The sequence below is a fragment of the Stegodyphus dumicola genome, chromosome 2, assembly GCF_044657685.1.
Source record: "Stegodyphus dumicola isolate Sdum_Otavi_A_Nest chromosome 2, ASM4465768v1".
NCBI lineage: Eukaryota > Metazoa > Arthropoda > Arachnida > Araneae > Eresidae > Stegodyphus > Stegodyphus dumicola.
Genome location: NC_140769.1, coordinates 104,489,667 through 104,510,404, shown reverse-complemented (window position 1 = coordinate 104,510,404; position 20,738 = coordinate 104,489,667). Strand labels below are relative to the sequence as shown.

General features: G+C 34.1%; 1 protein-coding gene and 1 non-coding gene across 3 annotated transcripts in view; one reads left to right on the top strand and one right to left on the bottom strand.

Moving 5' to 3' along the window:
* LOC118187546 (QRFP-like peptide receptor) overlaps positions 1–20,738 on the bottom strand; it is a 696,437-nt gene that overhangs the window by 470,870 nt on the left and 204,829 nt on the right. The window lies entirely within an intron of this gene.
* Positions 3,096–3,167, top strand: TRNAT-GGU (transfer RNA threonine (anticodon GGU)). Its single transcript has one exon. It is a non-coding gene; the product is annotated as a tRNA-Thr (tRNA).

Sequence of the window (20,738 nt, the reverse complement as noted above, 5' to 3'; positions counted from 1 at the left end):
TATTCATAGGCTTTGGAGCTGAGATCATTTATTTATATGCATGAAAGAAATTTGACTAACTTTTAGAATGTAACCACGTAAAACAGAAGTTATGTTGAATTTAAAAATATATTCTATATTGTATAAAATAGTAATCTCTGTCACAGACAAACTCAGTGTTGAAGATGAAAGAGAAAGCCCTTTAAGAAATTTGACCTGGTTAGAGAACGATTTCGAATAACGAAAATCAATAACGGCAACATTAAACTTAGTTCCAAGTGAATAAATCGAAGCGAAAGAGCATTATTACATCTTCCAAAGGTTTATTTAAAGGGAAACTGAGGTGGTTTTAATAAAAATGTCACGTTCTGGAAGCTTGGTAGAACTTAAGAAAAATCTTCACAAGTAATGGCTGCATGATCCAGAAGACGTGCTTGTAGAATTGGTAGATACATCTGTTGATAAGAAAGATTTTTTGTACAGTAAAAAATAACTGAAGTTACGAAGCATTTCCCACGCAAAATAACATTTCGCTCAGAATTTTAATACAGTGAAACCAAGATGAAAAATAATGTCATGTTTAAAATGAGAATAGACGTGTCATATACAGAAGACATTCAAAAAAGGTGGTTACACATTTTCTTTAATCAAATATTAATTCTAAACATGAGCTCCCAATTGTAAAGCTTTTCAAATTGCAGTAGAGTATCTTATAAAACGAATTTTAAGTTTTAGTACTATAACTTCACGACAAGCTAACCTGAGAATACATACAAGTCTAGAACGACCTTTCCACACTTTTCCACCCTGTTCTTCCAGTTATACATACGTAGCAAATTGCCCACGGAGATTCAATTCCTTCAATGCGCTGCACATTTGGCGATTTTTCGTCAAATCCAGCGTATTTAATTGCTTTTCTCGTCAAGAGTGGCGTGAGGTCCGGTTTGCTGGAATTCGCAGTTTCGCCAATAATACCAAAAGAATGGGATGTCTTCCTGCTGGTCATCCAATGATTGACACGATTTAGCAAATTTTTAAACAAAATGCTGGACGCAACCTAATTTAGCGTTTCACACAGTTTTTTCCTTCCGTTCCCTTTTTTCAACAGTATTCATATTTCACAGGGTATTTTTTACAATATTACTTCTCGAAATGGTAGAACTATATTCTACGGTGGACGCATACACTCTCTATTATATCCAGTGTTCTCAAGTTAGGTTGACTTGCAGTTTTTTTATAGTAATATGGGTATTCTGGATAGATATATATGTAAAGTAATAATGGAATAAATACAAAGTAAAAAACGGTTCAAAACTTATCCATTTGTGCGCTGATAGCAACATTAATTTTGTTGTCTATCTCGTATCCATGGATTAACAGTGACAATATGATATGATTTAAAACACGGTTCCAGGTTCAGACCTCCTCAAAGGTCTGGACGACTGCGGTCGCTAGCTCCGGTGCCTCAGGTCCATACAGGATTTCCTGCAGCGTGTTAGTGAGTAGTACTATTCCGAGTTTTAACATATATGCGACGAAAGTCGGGTACTCAAAGATATATCTTAAATAACTTAGTGTGAGCTGGACTTCGGGGTAGTTTTGCAAGTTGATCTGTCCTGATGAATTTACATGAACTTATAGTGATTCGGTCTTAATCTAGCTATTATGTATGGTATGTTTCTATGCACTCGAACTCTACTAAAAGTGGCTTCTTAAAAGTAGGAATCAGAAGTTAGATCTGGCTATTGCATTTGCATCAGTAAGTGTGATTACCTCCATCACACTCAATTGAAAAATCCAATCCAAGGTTCAAATCGTTAATGCTCTTTCTTCGCTTATATAAGCAAGTTTAACCATTAAAAATTCATTTATCTTACTCCAGTTTTAAGCGAGTATATATATATATATATTGCAGATTATTATAAAAAATAATAAATAAATAATAAAACATTTTGGGCAAAAGGATGCGATACTAATTAATTAATCAAGAGAGAGACAAATTAAATGGAATTAATATCTTTTTGCAATGGTAACTAACTAAGTAGAAATCGCACAAAATATAATTAAAACAATTGAATCAAAGCTAAAAGAAAAAAAATTAATATAATAAAACAAAATTCAGATATCATTAAAAAACAGGTGAAACGTGTTTGGCCTTTGTCAAGGAGCAACCGAAAGAATTTTCAATAGAGCCACTTTCTGCATTACATTCGCATAAGAAAAATAAACTAAAACAAAAAAATTAAGCCAGAAAATTTAGAATATAGAACTAATTAAATAAATGAAAATAAACCACACAATATAATTTTTTAAGCTAAAAATTTTTACTTAATTAATACTTGAATTCATTCAGCGAAATATAACTTGCTCCGACGAAACAAATATATTCATGAATGAATTTAAATGTATAAATTTATTATAAAACTCTTAGTTTCTTAAAACCTTTGTTTGTAAAATGTTGTTATATGCGTTTAAAAACTCCACAATAGCAGCTAAGTAATTTAAACTACAAGCTAATATTAAAATTATATATTCTTTGGCTGGCCTATATTTTTGCATGTGCATGTAGTTAAGACATTAGAATTATACAATAGTTTACGTTTTACAATATTTTTATTCTTACATTGGTTTTATTTGCATTCTAAATTTCCCCATCAGTTTTTATAAAAATGTTTTGTTTCAATAACAATAATAACTCAATAACAATATAAAAGTACCTTTATTTTTGATCGCCTTGGAGAATTCCGTTTTATTGGTCTTGGAGGATTCCCCTGTTTGAAAATTACTAAGTATTTATTTAAATAAAAATTTCGTGTATTAGTTTTTGCGATTAAAATAATTCAATCAGGCATGCAAAGGAGATAAAACGGGATCATACCCAAATTATTCCAGATTGTTTGGGGGAAGTTTAACTCCCCTTGATAGGACAAACATTTTCCGAGAAATCAAGAGTAATTTACTTGCTATTTTATGTATTTAACATTCTACCTTATTTTTATGAATGTACTATTCATTTTACGTTTTAAAATGTACGATTCCAATGCATATCATTACAAGTTTCAATCTTCTTCAAGACTAATACAAGTTATAAGGTATTTCTCCCACTTCCCTAGCGTGCCTTCGTGGTGTAACGGTAGCACGCTGGACCGGTATTCCAGAGGTCCGTGGTTCGATTCCCGGCGAAGGCGGTTGCATATTTTTCATCTTTTCTGCTTCCAATAAACCTAATGTCTCTAAAAGTGGCGCCCGAACTAAAAGGGTTGTGGATGATGATTCTCCGCACCCAGGATTTGGTGATTAGTTTCCCTAAAAACCCTAGTCGCCCTTTAAAAAGAGGAGTATATAAGTATTTCTCCCACTTCCTAGCTTGCCTTCGTGGTGCAACGGTAGCACGCCGAGCCGGTATTCCAGAGGTCCGTGGTTCGATTCCCGGCGAAGGCGGTTGCATATTTTCATCTTTTCTGCTTCCAATTAACCTAATGACTCTACAAGTGGCGCCCGAACTAAAAAGGGTTGTGGATGATGATTCTCCGCACCCAGGATTTGGCGAATAGGTTCCCTAAAACCCTAGTTGCCCTTTAAAAAGGGGAGTATATAAGGTATTTCTCCCACTTCCCTAGTGTGCCTTCGTGGTGTAACGGTAGCACGCTGGGCCTGTATTCCAGATGTCCGTGGTTCGATTCCCGGCGAAGGCGGTTGTTAATTTTTCATCTTTCTGCCTTCCAATTAACCTAATGTCTCTACAAAGTTTTTAATAGTTTTAATACAATAGCATTTTCAGTTTGCAAAGTTTTACATTCCTTTTCCTGGGAGATAATTAAGACTAGAAAAATAATAATTTAAATTCATATATATTAATTATGTATATAATTAACAATTTATATATATAAAATATTTAGAACTTTTTTGCTTATACAATTAGGAAACGGAAAATTAGTCAAGAGATAATCGATTTCGAGATCAACCAGACGTAGGTCACTCTTATTCAGAAACAAAAGTGCTTTTTGTCTGTTAAATACTTTATTTTGTTTACTTACTTCTCTGCTCTTATTAGCCATTTTGTTTTCTTAATTTGCGAAAAACGCTTTTTTTTTTTTCATCTGAAAGCTACATAATACTGAATGATCGTCCTGATTATTCAAAGCGTCATGTATAAAATACGAAATATAAATTGTCTTCACATTTTATTTTCCAGCAGTAAGATCTCAAGCCTGACATTGCTTTGAAAGGGCAAAGCTATAAGAGTATTTTGAGGTAAGGAAGCGATATCTAATGTTATTCTTAACAGTGACCTAACGAAAATGATTTCATCAGCGTTATCTCTTTCTGCTTCTTGTGATATGTATCCCACCGACCATAATGTTTCATGGATTGCTAAACTAAAAATAGCGGAAACTTAAATTTAAGTGTGATGATGGTGACTTGACATTTAAGGGAAAGAATCCATAATTTACAACATAATCAACAATATCACATTACATGCAAAGTTTCCTCTAATGGACGATATATCGGATACTGTTACGAAGCGATTAACGATACTAATGCGTAGTTCGAAAGGCTAGTAATAACTTGACGATTCTTGTTCGAACGCTAATTTTGTTTCGACGAATTTGCATCAGTGGTAAATTTGATCTTGATTTGGATACAAAAATTTCATGACGATATCTTTCATTTATATTTAATGAAAGCACCAAAATATATCACAGGAATACACATACATCGCAATGGCGAACCACAGTTACATAATGTTAAAAAAAAAAAACAGAATTCCTTTGGCGCAACAGCGCCCTCTATCCTATGAAAAGTTCCAACACACCCCACCTGTGCTCTTTTAAGAGCACATTAAATTTACATATCAATAATATATTTAGATATAATTAAAATCAATATGCACAAATTAATACTGAAAACTACATTGCAAATTAAATACAATACATGAAACAAACATATATATATAACTTTAAACTTCAAAAGGACAGATTAATTGGACGGGTCTTCGATAAAGTCCTTGAGAAGTACGAATCAAACATGAACGCACATACCCATCCCTACCTTTATAAACTTCTTCTATAATTCCAATAGGCCATAAATCTTTGATTTCGTCGACCCCTCCAGCAATACAACCTCACCCTTTTTAAGATTCCTTTCAGGAGATGGATTTAGAAAAGTATGCGCAGACCGTAATTCGAGGAGATAATTCTCCTTCCACTTTTTCCAAATTTGTTTCAAAAGATTAGTTTGATACAGTTTTCTCCTAGTCAAAATCTGCCTGTTCAATGGTTCATTCCTGAAAAGGTCGGCGAAATGTACAGGATAAGAAATATTTTCTTGCCCTGGAAACAAGAAATGGGCAGGTGTAAGAGCTTCTGGCTCTTTTATTTCATTATGGACATAAGTAAGAGGTCTATGATTTAAAACTAACTCAATTTCTGATAGAATAGTCATCATTTCCTCAAAGTTAAGAAGAGCCCTTCCGAGAACCTTTCTCAAAGGATCTTTGATACTTTTCATAAGCCTTTCATAAAAACCACCCCACCAAGGCGCGTGAGGCGCAATATATTGCCAAGTTATGCCGTTTATTGACCTGAAATCTTTCAATTTTGAATCTATTATAATTTTTGCTAATTCTTTAAGAATTTCATTAGTGGCTCTAAAGCTCTTAGCATTGTCGGAAATGATAACTTTACAATTTCCTCTCCTAGCTAAAAATCTCCTTAATGACAAAATAAAATTTTTTGTTGACATATTTGTGATTAATTCTAAGTGCACAGCTCTAGTAACACTGCATTTAAATAATGTTATGTAAGCCTTTTGAGGCGTATCCTTTCCTGATTTTATTAAAACTGGGCCAGTGAAATCTATGCCAGTTACAGTAAAAGGAGGGTTTTCAGTAATTCTACTTTTAGGTAGTTGACTAGTTATTTGTTTAGCTGGTTTCAACTTATACTTTCGACAAATTAGGCAGTTACCTAATACTCTTTTTATAATTTGTCTACCTCGTGGAATCCAAAATCTAGACCTAATTTTGGTTAGCGTAAATGTAACTCCACCATGAAAAATTGTATTATGTTCTCGAATAATAATTAACTCTGTAAATTTAGACTGCTTAGGAAGAAGTATAGGATGAGTTTCATCCTTTGTAAACGCTCCTTGTTCTAACCTTCCTTTTATGCGCAATACACCACAACTGTCGAGAAATGGGGCTAAATTCGAAAGTGGAGAGTTTTTAGGAATCGATTTACCATTTTTAAGGTTCTGCAATTCTAAGTTGAACTCTATGTTTTGCTCATGTTTTATCCAGTCTATTTCAGCATTTTGAAGTTCTTCTGCTGTGAGGGGACCTGCAATCGTTTGTCGTTTTTGAAGTTTATTAACAAACCGTTTAACTAGTGCAGTTACTCTTAGTACCTTTAACAAACTACTATATTTCCTTAAATCTAAAATAAATTTCGAATTTTCTACCAAACAGTTATTTTGCACTGTACTTTCAAATTCTTTTTTTTTTTAGCTCTAAGTCTACGTCTGTAGATTTTAAGTTCTCTCTTTTAGTAGGCCAGTATTCAGGTGATTGGCTTAGCCATGGTGGACCGTGCCACCAAAGATGGTTTGTAGCTAAATTTGCTGCAGAAATTCCTCTGGACAAGATATCTGCAGGGTTATCCTTACCAGGGCAATGAGCCCAATTGTTGGTATCTGATAAAGACTGAATTTCTTCTATTCTATTTTTTACGAAAGTTTTGTATTTACTAGCTTGTCCCTTAATCCAACATAATGTAATCATCGAGTCGGTCCAAAAATAACTAGAAGTATTAAATTTAAGACATTTACTTACTTGATGGACTAATCTTGCGGACAATAAAGCTCCCATTAATTCCAGTCTTGGTAATGTAAGACCTTTCAGAGGAGCTACACGACTTTTAGAACAAATAAAACTGATACTTATCCTCCCATATTCAGATATAGCTCTTAAATACAATACAGTTCCATAGGCTAAAAGAGATGAATCTGAAAAAGAATGAATTTCAAATGAAATAAATTTACAGTTCAAATTTGAAAAATAACATCGAGGAATCTAAGTGTTCGATTTCACTGCACCACAACTGCCACTTGTGATCCAGTGACGATGGAAGTTTATCATCCCAGTCTATGTCATGACTTCACAGTTCCTGTAGAATGCACTTCAGCTTTATGATGAAAGGCCCAAGAAATCCGATCGGATCATAAATACGACCCACTACTCGAAGAATAAACCTTTTCGAAGCAGTTCCGTTCTTGACAAACTTTGATAATTCTTTCACGTTAAAAGATATACTGTCCGCATCTGGATCCCAAACTAGACCCAACACCTTGGATGGTGAGTCAAGTCCCGTACTTGAGCTCTTTTCCCCATCGATGTCGAACTCAGCATCTTTCCACAGCTTACGCAGTTCCATGGAATTGGTTTTCCATTTTCGTAATATCATGCCACATCTTTTGAGAATTTCTACACTTTCAGTCGTAATTTTCAAAGCCGCTTGCAAGTCTTCTTCGCCTCCAATCAAATCGTCGACATAAAACCATTCTGACAGTAATTTGCAAGTATCAGGAAATTCTTCTTTACATTTATCAAAATGATATTTCAGAGTTGCAGCTAACAAATATGGACTTGGTTTTAGTCCAAATAAAACTCTACTAAAGTTCATTTTTTGATATGAATTAGAACCGATATCATCAGTCCAGAAGAATCTAGTAAATTTTCTATCACTAGGATCGATCAAAATTTGTAGATACGCTTGCTTTATATCCGCTGTGAAGGCGATTGTATTTTGTCGAAACTTTAAAATCATTTCAAATAGATTTGGATACAAGTTCAGTCCTTTAAATAAACAGTCATTAATTGAAAGTTGTCCTCCTTTATGAGAAGAACCATCAAACACGATTCGAAGTCGACTAGTAGATTTGTCTTCGCGAATGACAGCGTGGTGGGGTAAGTAGAATGACTGCTCAGAATATGACACTTCAGTATCTGACGACGAATTCTCAATGATAACTTCCTTACGATAATCATCAATGACCTTTTTGTAATCCTCAAAAAAAGCTGTATCATTTCTAAATCTCCTAACCAGACTATCGAAACGTTTCCGAGCCACTTCTCTATTATTTGCTAATTTCTCCTGCATACCTGGTTTCCACGGCAACTTTACACAATATCTTCCATCTACGAACCCAACAGAATTATTAAATTCATCAAGTATCTCCTGTTCCACTAAAGTCAAACACTCCGCTTCCTTGTTTTCAATACCTAAACTTTCCAGTTCCCAGAAACGCCTGAGTTCAGCTGATACAGTGCTTTGATCACCTAAAACTAAGTTCACAGCAGCCGCTTTACTCATATCACCACAATTTCCCTGCAAGGACCATCCAAGTTCTGTGTTTACAGCTACCAAAGACGTATTTAACCTTTCAAAACTTTTGTCAACTTCCAATAAAAATCTATACCTATTAACAAGGAAATTTCTTTATCATCTGACGCTTGATTATAACCCCACGTTAAAGTTAATCCCTTGGCTTCCATTTCAGTTCTTGTACGCTCATTCGGCAAATTAATCGCCGCCCTCGAAATTTCATCTGTTTCCAACGCCTGTATTACGACTTCATTTCCATCTAAAATATTTCGCAATCTCACTTCAACTCTGCGACATGTTTGCAACCTAGGATCCTTTGCTCCAAATGAATAAATCTTTAATGTTTCTGACCCTAGACATTTTAATCCCAACTTCATAGATACATTTCTTTTAATAAAACTCTTCTCACTACCGTTATCAAACATTGCAATAACTGTACCTGACGATTTACGACCAACAATTTCTGTCCTAACACACTGCAATAAAATCACATTCCTATCATTTACAACTGAATTCGAAATAGTAGGCTGAATTTCCAATTCCTTTGGTTTTTCTTCTTCCGGTTTTAAATTAGATTTACACTTGCTAGAATTTTCAAATTTAAAACAAATAGCTTTGGCGTGTCTACCAAAGCAGAATGAACACTGTTTAGCATTACATTTTCTCACAAAACAGTTTGTGTTACAACATAACAGACATCTCCTTTCCTTAATTAATTTATCCCTTTTTTGCTGTACAGTCATGTTCTCACATTCAGTCTTACAGTGACCTTGACCACAGAATAAACAAACTTCGGAAGTTTTCGCCATAAATTCTGTTACTGACGCGTGTTGATTATTGCGACTCGGATGAAAGTTTCGTTTCTGATTTCGAAAATTGTTTTGTTTGTGTTGGTTAGAAGGAAAATTATTATATGAAGATACATTATTAGAATTAATACGGAATGCCTTTTCTCTTGCACTAATAGCATTGTGTAAAAACTTCATCAATTCCTGTAAATCATGACAATTATTTATATTTTGCTTCGAAAATTCAAGAGTCAATTCTCCTGGCAGATTTTTTAGTATTATGTTAGTCAGTATTGTTGTGTATGTTTCCGATTTGACATTTAATCCCTCTAAACATCTAATTTGAGTTTGGGCTTCAAAATAAAGGTTACGAAGGGCCTGAATGTTAGAAGCATTTTTTACAGGTGCCAGATTTAATAAATTTGACAAGTGAGCATTTATTAAAATGTCTCTTTGGCCAAATGTTTCCGAAATTAATTTAACAGCCTGTTTATAATTCTCTGGAGTGATTGAGAATCCTTTGATGCTAGCTAGGGCTTTACCACCTAATAACGACTTTAAATAGCAAAATTTGTCAACTTCAGTTAAATTAGAATTATTATGCACAGAATTCTCAAACTGATTCCAAAAATCTAAATATTCTGAAAGCTCACCATAGAATCGAGGAAGCGAAAGTTTAGGAAGTTTAGTTCTGTTTCCTAAAGTTTTATTTTCTACGTGAACATTTTCTGGATTTACTGTTTGTTCACCTGACTGATATGGAACTTTTCCAATTGATTTAATTTTGTTTTGCAACTTTACTTTAACTGGTATTATTTTTTCGTTATATTCATCTACTGTGTTAATTTCATCCTTAATTTCTTGTTCTTCGTTCAACAATTCATCAATGTCACTATTTAGTATGTTAATAATTTCAATTTTACTATTCAACTGTTCTAAATATGAATTACATACATCTATATCAATATCTGATTCATTCAAATATATGTTTATTTTTTCTACTAACTTTAAAGTTTGTTCACGATGTGTGTCACGCTTAGTTCGAAGCTTTAACAATTTAGCCATTTTCACAGTTTCTAGCAACAAATTTTACCCCTCAAATACTTTAACAATAAATTCTAATTCTAGAATTCTAAGAAAACAAACTGTAATTTTCAACAACAAATCACACTTCAAGCATGAACAACAAATTCTAATTCTAAGAAAGCACAACATTTTCTTACTTGCAAATACCAATGCAAATATTCAGTAAATGCGAAACCTAAAGTTGTAAATTTTTACCAAACAAGATCAACAACATCAAACAACCCTACTACTTCAACAATTACAAAATATTCTATTCAACCAAATTTTCAACAAAACTATTTACTCACCCCACCATTACGATAATTCCCGGCGACAGCACCACATGTTACGAAGCGATTAACGATACTAATGCGTAGTTCGAAAGGCTAGTAATAACTTGACGATTCTTGTTCGAACGCTAATTTTGTTTCGACGAATTTGCATCAGTGGTAAATTTGATCTTGATTTGGATACAAAAATTTCATGACGATATCTTTCATTTATATTTAATGAAAGCACCAAAATATATCACAGCACCAAAACATCGCAATGGCGAACCACAGTTACATAATGTTAAAAAAAAAACAGAATTCCTTTGGCGCAACAGCGCCCTCTATCCTATGAAAAGTTCCAACAGATACATCTGAATTGCAGAAAACGAACTCAATGTGCGAACAAAATACTGATTCGTTGTGCACAGTATTAACATTAATGAAAGTAATTTAACAACTCTGATTTTTGTTTATTGTATTCTGTATATTCACAAACAACATTAAACTAAGCAATGACCCGTGGAGAATTCTCACTAGTGTATTATGGTATATAAGTTAGCACTCTTCGTATGTAAGTTAAATCGAACCTGTTGTAGGATATGTAAGCAGATTCTTGTGTGTATTTCCAATATTAAATAAATAAACTTAACACTTACGAATCTAGCTACATTATATCAAAGAGTAGAGTAGATTAAAAAATCTTAAATTATGGCAGATGTGTTAAAATTTAACCAAATCAAATCAATTACAAATTTTAGCCCGATTAGTAAAGAACTGAAATATAAAACCTTAACGCAAGAAATGATCTGGCATTCGACTACACCATTTTTCTTTGGACTGAATTCCTGTAGACTTAGATAAAATCTATAATGTTGTTTATCACATAGATGGCTTTTCCTTCCTCCAAGCACATATATCAGAAGCTTCCCAATGGTATGCTTATTTTTCTTCAAAAATTGTTTTACCTGTATGCTACAGAAGTGTCTGGTTACAGGATCACTTTTGATTGCTTCTTCGGAAATCGTCTTGGGTTAGGTTAGGTTGTTTGAATACGGCAAAGGCCTAAGGGTTATTTTGTTGAACATAAGGATGCCTTCATGGAGGGCATTCTAAGGAAAAGGGCGTGTATTCACGTTGGATATGGGGAAAACAACAACAACAAAATTCAGCCAACCCGTTCGATACTGAACCAGACCCAAACCAGATCGAACTATCAGTATTCAGTGGTCTTAACCACTCGGCTCTTGTGGAGAGAAAAATCGTGTCCGGAATCTTTTTAAAAATAGCATTTACTGTTTTTTCACTTTTACATGAATGAAAAGGGATGTTTCTTTTCTGCAGAATTTGTGCCAGTGGTGATCGGTCGGTCTGATTTTTCGCGCATATAAAAAAGAAAGTTTTCATCACCTATGCTTCAACTTGATCTGTACAAATCACCAGTAATTCTTTGTTTATCTGGCACCAATCAATGTCGCTGATTACAACTCCAGGAGGTTTCCTTTCACTACATCTAATTCATCATTTGGTTCGTTCTCTGTTGGCACATCACTTAGCAGGGAAAATTCATTCCGCTGTGGGAGTTCAATCGTCTCTGCGGGTGTAATTTTTGCCACTTTCTTTGAGAATTTCCAGTTTGTTTTTAATGTATCTTCAGTTTTCGTTTCTTGCATCGATTTGCTCTGAGCCTCTAAGTGAGTGACAATTTTTTCTTTATTCAGCACATTCATCGTAATTTCAGCCCAGCGCGCAAGGAATGTGTTTTTTGCTATCGTAAGAAGGTACGAGCTATGTCAGTACCTCCTACACACAAAGCCAAGGCTCTAGGTTGCTTGAACGCTCTGACGTCACGAAAGTCGTGTCTCCACGAAAGTCGTCCTGATATTTTACATGCTGTTATATATAATTTTATTGTTGTGAAGAAACTAATTTCAGACGAATATGAGCAAAAATTTTTATTTTCGGCTAATCCACAAGATACAGTGTAAAATTACTTTAAATTTACTTCATGAAAAATTCTTTTTGGAACTGAATGACTGTGCAAAACTTCATAACGCTCAGATTATTTTGAAAAATATCATACAATTATCAACAAATATTTTTCTAAATAATTGCTTCAAAAAGTTAAATGATAATCTTTTAAGCAATAATTTAACTAAGCAACGGAAATTGAAAACATTAAAAAATAGTTTATGTATGTAGCAGAAATTAAATATGTTATGTGTTTAAGGTACAAAATAAGAGAGTCAAACTAACCTATTTTTTCTTAATATTTTCAGACTTGTAATTCACTTTTTTAAATGAATATTTTCTGCAGAATGTGTATAATATGCTGAATAAAAAAAGTGCTTTTTCTGTTCGTGTTGTGAAATCTTTGCCACCTATTCCAAAATGCATGCACGCATACACACAAAAAAGGGAAATATTTGCAATTATCATAGAAAAGTGGTAAAGCTCTAAGGTCTGTTATATAATATACTAAACCTTATCATAAACTAAAGAATATTCATTTTTGAAGATAAAATACTTTGTCAATTAATATTACTTTCGTTTATATTTTAAAATCAATATCTTGAAATTTTCTCATCTTAATTTTTATAGATATTTACTATTATATTATTTTCATTTTATTCTATGTTTAATTCTGTCAAAGAAATAAAATTTCTAGAAATATCGTTGTACGTATACAGGGGAAAATGCGTCTGATAACTCTATAAAAAATTAATTAGAATAAAAAAGTACTTTCATTTCTTCCCAAGGCCTCATGCATTTGTACTAAGTTATTTTTTCTCAAAGGGATTTACTGTAATAAAAAGTAAGTAGCATGAAGTTGCCTAAATAAACATTTACTCCCCTTTCTCTCACTATAATACATGGTGTCATTTCCTATTATTTCTAGTTATAATTGTACTGGTAGAAAAATTTCAGGTAAAAAATAAGTCTTTTTTTTAATACGTTTTGCAACCTAGTTGTGCTACTTTCTTAATAAAGATCTGAATGAAATTATTCTGAAAATTTTAAATCTTACCTTAACACTAAACTCCTTATTCCTTACAATTCTAAAAATTCAGGGCATTTGATCTATTTAGATGTTTTAAAAGTTTCTGCTGATTATCCTGATAAAAAAATTCCAGTAAGTGCATATCAATTATACAACTTCATATTTATCATTTGCTAAAAAATTCTTAGATAAGTTACAATTAAATGATTTTTAGGAACAAAAATTTGCTAGTTACAAGAAAATTATATATGTACATATTAAACAAAAGGAATGTTACAGACATTAAACAATAAGAATGAAATTTGAGAATTTTGAATTCCAAACAAGTGTAAAATTTGTTGAATTTTTGCAATTTTCCTTTTTTGTTATTGAGAAAGATGCAATTACATATTCTTCAAAAATAGGAATCTAATTGAAAAAGCTTAAATGTATGGAATTTTTTGTGCCTATATTGAAAATTAACACTGAATAAATACCAATATATGCTCAAAAATAGTATTTTTCATATTCTCAAAAATAGTATTCAAATCAGACTCCAGGCTTATTATATGTTACGAAATTCAATCCTACAGTGAAGTGAACAAGATCAAAACCGGAAAATTACTAAACAAATATATTTAAATAGCAAATGTTGTTAAAAACTGATATTGCAAAAAGAAAACATGATTAATAAATTTAGGATTAAGGATTTTTAGTTTTAATCAACTGTTAACTTGTCATTATGCATTATTGTTGCCTTTTTATTAAGGAAGAGGATATTTAGTAAAATATATATTCAAAAAACAAAACCAGCAACAGCCAGATCTTAAACATGTATTTTATTACCACCATCTGAAGTATGTTAAATCAATTTCTGTTCTATTATTTTAAGCGTCAAATTATTTAAGAAAAGTTATGGTACGTATTTGAAATTAGGAAATGCAGTCGATGAAGGGCAAATCGGATATACATATTTATTTATTTAAAACCAAATGATATAAGCCTTCTGCAAGGGGGGGACTACGTTTCATTTTCTCTCGTCTTAAGGAAATAACAGCGATACGTGTCTTCATGTGCCAACCATGCTGTCAGTAGATAAGGACGACTTTAGTGACGTAGCGTCAGCCGTGCCGTGGCTTTGTATGTAGGAGGTACTGGCTATGTACGTAGCGTTAGCCTTAATCAAGTATGTTAGAATAGATGCAGTAAGCATGACGTCACGAAGGTGAAGCCAAGGAAATGTCAGCAACATGATGTCATGACTTAACATGGCCGCCGTGTAGTGTACTGATAAGATGATAAGATTACAAAACATGTTTCTTAACACAATCACACTGGTTTTGATAGCCAATTTCAAAGTACGCAAGCTCATCAAGGTGTCTTTGCGCATAATTTGCATTAAATAACATTAACCGGTAGAATCATTTCACTGGTCTTTTAACTTTTGTGATATATACATTACTCCTACAGTTATCATTTACACATTTTCATGTACTTAGATTTTATTGGATTTGAAACAGTCATTTGTAGTTCTTGATAATTTTCTGTATGTTAAGTAGAAAATCGTATGTGTTAAATATTATAGTTAGAATAAGAAACTTGAAAATAAAGTTGAATGATGAGTAGCTAACATGTAAATAACACTGATCAGAATGTAAAAAAAGACCAACAGAAGTTCGCCTATGGCAGCGACCATGATAAGTCGTGACGTCATACCGTGATGTTTCATGGCTACATTTCCATTGCACGGTACATATGGGGGAGGTTTACTCCATTTATTCTAACCTCATTGGCATTGATAGTGTCTTGTTATACATATTCTGACATACACTAAAATGCTGTATTTTAAGGTATCCGACCTCGTTCGAGTACCATTTTTTTAAAAATGGTTTTTATTTTAACTATAAACATATTAATTTGAAGATAAGCATATTATTGAGCGAAAACAATTTAAAACGTAATGCTAAGTAATTTTAATTTTGAAAAATAATGAAAAAAAGGATAATTTTTGCTTAAATTTTGCCTTTACGGCAACAACCACGGTGAACAAATGTATATATAAATATGCAGTTTTTTTAATTTGTATTTATATTTACACTTGTTTTGTATGCAATGAAGCAAAATAATTAAGAAATATTCATATATTCTTGAGATATGTCAAAATGTATAGTATTTACCGTATATTTTCCTATTATTCCATCCAAAATCTAAAAATAAAAAGTAACAATTCAACTTCTAATTAATATTTCTAAAATCTTTTGCTTCAGAGCATGCATCAGATTATATGAAACATGTATAGAAAGTATCATTAAATTTTATCCATAAAATTTTGAGTTATGGCTGTTAACATTGGCAATATTTACAGAAATAACATTTTTCAGAAAACAAGTTTAAAGTTTTCATAAAACAATTTCTTAGTGAAAGAAGCAGCTCTGATAATTAAAATTCCCCTGCTTTGTAACTTGTAGGGTTTATGTTTATTTTAACTAACATTTATTTTAAGTTTAAACTACCTTTCCTGTCAAGCCTTACTTTTCCCCTGGAACTGCCAATGCCAGAGTATGTAAATTTTAGTAGAACGCGCAAGGATTCAAATTATCAGCGGAAGTATTCTGAGTAAAATAGAAAGGAAACGAGTTCGAGGTGTGCTGTTCTTACTTCACGAGCACGGAGGTAGTTATCCAGAAATTGAAGAACCCCGCGTTTCTGCCTGTGTGCTGGCCTGGGAGAATTGTTAATCGTTCAAGTGCTTCACGTTTGCTGAATTAGCAGCGGTATTGTAAAACGCGGTGAGGTTAGTTACTTTTAGAGAGCCTCGTAGTTAGAGTCTTGTCTTTAGTTTCTTTTCAGGTTATTATTTTTATTTGACCGCCGAGTTGGCGCAGTTTGTGAGCGTCAAGAGCACGCACTTGTAATTTATTACGTTGAATAAAAAGGGACTTAAACCCTTAACAAGACTCTGTCTTTTATCCAGTTTTCACAGTCACCTCTTGGTTGCGTGCAAGTTGGAGGCGCGCAACGCTACATTGGCGCCCGAACACTTATCGAACTGAAATGGCCGAAAATTGGATGGAAGCCGCTGGACAACACCAAGAAATGACAAGCCAATTGGAAGGATTTGGATACCTGGTCCAGATTTTGAGAGCGTCAATCAAGCCAAACGTCCATTTCGACGGAAAAAACTCGGTGGCGGTATTTCTAGAAGGTCTAGAAAACCACTTTTAGCTCTACCCTGTTCCTGAAAGACAAAAAGTTGCCATCGCCACATCAGCACTAAGAGGACAGGCCGCGCTATGGTAAAAAAATATAGGCAAATTTTTATTAGGGGAATTTGGAAGCCAGACATATACATTTGAAAATTTCAAAAAATCGTTAGTAAAGGCCTTCCCCATAGTGAAAGATCGAGCAAGGCTGGAAGCCGAACTATATAGTTTCTATCAACGGGATATAGAAGAATTGACGGACTTTATTCTACGAAAAATTAAGCTGACGGATATGCTGTATGGGAAGAAACTCGATGAGGAGATTATTGAAATAATCTTACCAAGATTGTTACCCGCTGTTCAAGACTACTTCGAAATTAGAAACCCAAGCACATTGCAGGAGCTCTTCGAATTGGCGGTGAAGTTTCAAAATCGCAGAATAGCGGAAAAAGCTAGAGGGGCAACGTATTCTCAAAGTACCCGAAGGAAATCTTCAAATGAGGAAGCCAGAAATGGAAATCGCTCTTATGGGGGAAAGAGCTATCAAGCTAACTCATCGAAACTCGAAAGTCAAGGCCCAAAAAGAAAATTCGAAGATAAACATCCGCGTACCCAGAAGGCACAACTTGAAAGGAAAGCTTTAAACGAGTAGAGGGGCCTGTGAAAGGGAGGGTCCAGACCCCGGAAGTTTTAAAAAAACCCTCAAAAAGACATTTAAATACGGTCATCGTAAAAAACTCACATCTACCAATTATACAAGTCCTGGTTGGCGATGTACCAGTAGAAGCCCTCATCGATACAGGAGCAGAAGGGAATTTTATGAGCGAAAATTTCTTCAAAAAGAATTTTTTATAGGGTACGTTTATTTAAAACCAAAAATACGGAAATTATAGCGGCGCAAGGAAAAACATGTCACTGCATCGGGAAATTATCATTAAACATACAGGTAAAAGACGAAAGCCTCAAAGTATTAATTTTTGTAGTGAAAAATCTTTAAAACCCTCTTATTTAAGGTATGGAGTTTTTAAGGGCCGCGAGGGCCAAATTGAATTTTCAAGACAGTTCCGTGGTACTGGAGATGGACCAGAGGGTGCTGGAACCTGTGGAGACACCGCAAGTGGACCTTAGCCATCTGAATGACCATGAAAGGCAAGCCATCCAGCAAGTGGTGAGTAATTTTGCTAACTTGTTTTCAGAAAAACCGGGAAATTGTCAGATAGTTACGCATAAGATACAAGTAACTGCCGAAAAACCTTGTAGGACTAAACCTTATCGGTACGACAAACAAAAAGACTTAATCATCGAAAAACATATTCAGGAGATGTTAAAGAATAAAATATTAACGCCCATAAATAGTGAGTACGCGAGTCCAGTCCTACTATGTAGGAAAAAGAACGAGTTTCCTCCTTCGGATAAAAGGGCTTGGAGGTTTGCTATTGATTACAGAAAACTAAATAGTATTACTAAATTCCCAGTTTACCCTTTGCCGGTTATAGAGGAAATTATTAGACAGATCAAATCGACAAGATACATGTCTACTTTGGACTTAACGTCTGGCTACTATCAAATAGCTATGAGACCCGAAGACGTACATAAAACCGCGTTTATAACAAAATCGGGCACTTATGCATTTTTACGCATACCCTTTGGGTTGTGTGGGGCCCCATCAAAATTCCAAAGAGCTATGGACATTTTTCTAAAGCCTGTCCTAGGAAAATCAACTTTAATTTATCTAGATGATATAATTATAACGAGTGGTACGTTGGAACAACACATTAATGATCTAGAACAAGTTTCTAAATTATTAAAAGAGGCCGGTCTTACAATTAACGCCTCAAAATGCAAGTTCGCAACTAAAGAACTTAAATATCTTGGTTATAAAATTTCGCAAAAGAGTATAGAAACGCAAGATTCAAAAATAAAAGCCATCAAGAATTTTCCACCGCCCAACACCGCCATGAAACTTTCTTCTTTCCTTGGGTTATGTTCTTACTATCGGTCTTTCATTAAAGATTTCGCTAATATTGTTGAACCACTCTTAGTAATCAAAAGAAAGCGAGGTAAATTTACGTGGACAGCGGAAGCAAATACAGCATTCGAAAGATTAAAAGAAGCGCTCATCAATGCCCCTGTTTTAAAATTCCCGGAGGGGGACGAAAACCTGGAAATTGCAGCAGATGCGTCAGACTATGCGGTGGGTGCGGTTCTTATGCAAAATAGCCATCCTCTGGCATTTTTTAGTAAAACGTTGAATCAGACACAAAGGTATTATACAGCTACAGAAAGAGAAACATTAGCCGTATTAATGGCTGTACAGAAATTTCGAGTTTATTTCGGCAAAGCGCCAGTAACAGTCTTTTCGGATCATGCGGCTGTTGGTAGACTTTACTCGGGGAAAACCTAACGCCCAGCTTAATAAGATGGGCTTTAAAACTCCAAGAATATAATATCAGAATAAAATATAAACCGAGTAAGGAAAATAATGTAGCTGACGCACTTTCTCGTATAAAACTGGACGATGAAGGAAATGAACTTAAATGCGCTGTGTTGACTTCAAAAATTTTAGATTCTAGAGATACGATTATCACTGAACTGAAAGCTGATCCTGAATTTGGAAATATCTATGCATATTTGAAAGACCCCGAAAGCTTTGAGCACACAGATATCGATGCGATAAGAAATAGAGCAGAAAACTATGAAATAATAGATAATTTATTATTTTATACGAAAACAACAAACGAAAATCTTGAATACAAACCAGTCATCCCAGCCTCGCTTCGATTAAACATTTTGAAGGAATTACACGACGCGAAAACAGCGGGTCATTTAGGGGTCAGAAAGACTTTAAAAATGGTACGCGAGGCGGTATATTTCCCGCAATTATACAAAATAGTAACGGCGTATGTCAGGTCCTGCAATCAATGTCAGTTAATAAATGATATTAATTACAGCACGGCCGGGTACTTAAATAGCATTCGCGCTACATTTCCCAAATGAAATTTTAGGCATATATCTTCTTGGTCCCTTCCCGCAGAGCGAGTTAAATAAAAATCGTTTTCTTTTAGTAATAGTAGATCATTTTTCAAAATGGACAGAATTTGTTCCACTTAAACGCGCGTCAGCCAAAACAGTCGCAGATGCATTCTTACACAGATACATTTTAAAATACGGTGCACCGATAAAAGTCATTAGCGATAACGGAAAACAATTCATTAGTCAAATATTTGAAAACATATGCAATGGACTTGATATACGCCATATTAAAATGGTTCCGTATAGACCACAGGCTAACATAGCAGAAAGAGTTAATAAAAACATTGTAAAAATAATTCGCAGTTACGTGAGCACACATCACAAGCGCTGGGATGGCTACATAAATGAATTAGCTTATGCTTTAAGAACGGCAAATCACGATACTACGGGAAAAACCCCAGCAGAATTATTTTTAGGCAGAAAGTTAATTACGCCTTTAGATAAATTATTCTTTGTGCAACAAAGAGAGCAAGAGTTTAAACAGAAAGTTGTGCAAAAACTGTTTGATCAGGCGCTTAAAAGCTCGGATACGGCAAGAAATAAGCAAAAAACATATTATGATAGAAAACGCCGTGAAGCAGATTTTAAAGTTGGGGATAAAGTATTGAAGCGGAAATTTTCTTTATCAAGTGCCCCAGACAATTTTACGGCAAAGCTAGCTCCAAAATTTGAAGGCCCCTATGTAATTCAGGAAATCAAAGGTGTCGTATTATATCTTAAGAACGAGAGAGGGGAGATCTGTAAAGCAAGTCCCGACCAGGTGAAAAAATACTATAATCCAAATGATTTTGAAATCCTTAAATGTTTCTTGCAGGACTCAAGTCTAAACGAAGTAGAAGGTCCAGAGATAACGACAACTGTTCCACCACCCAAGAAGCAGAGAACTGAAGAGAGACCTAGCACTTCTACAACTCGGACGACGGTACCAAAAAGAAAAAAGAAAAACTTTCAAACTCCAGTATTTAAGAAAAAGAAGAATACAGATGCACCGCGTAAAGAAACCATGGTAAAGAGCAAAACACCACCTACAACGGATC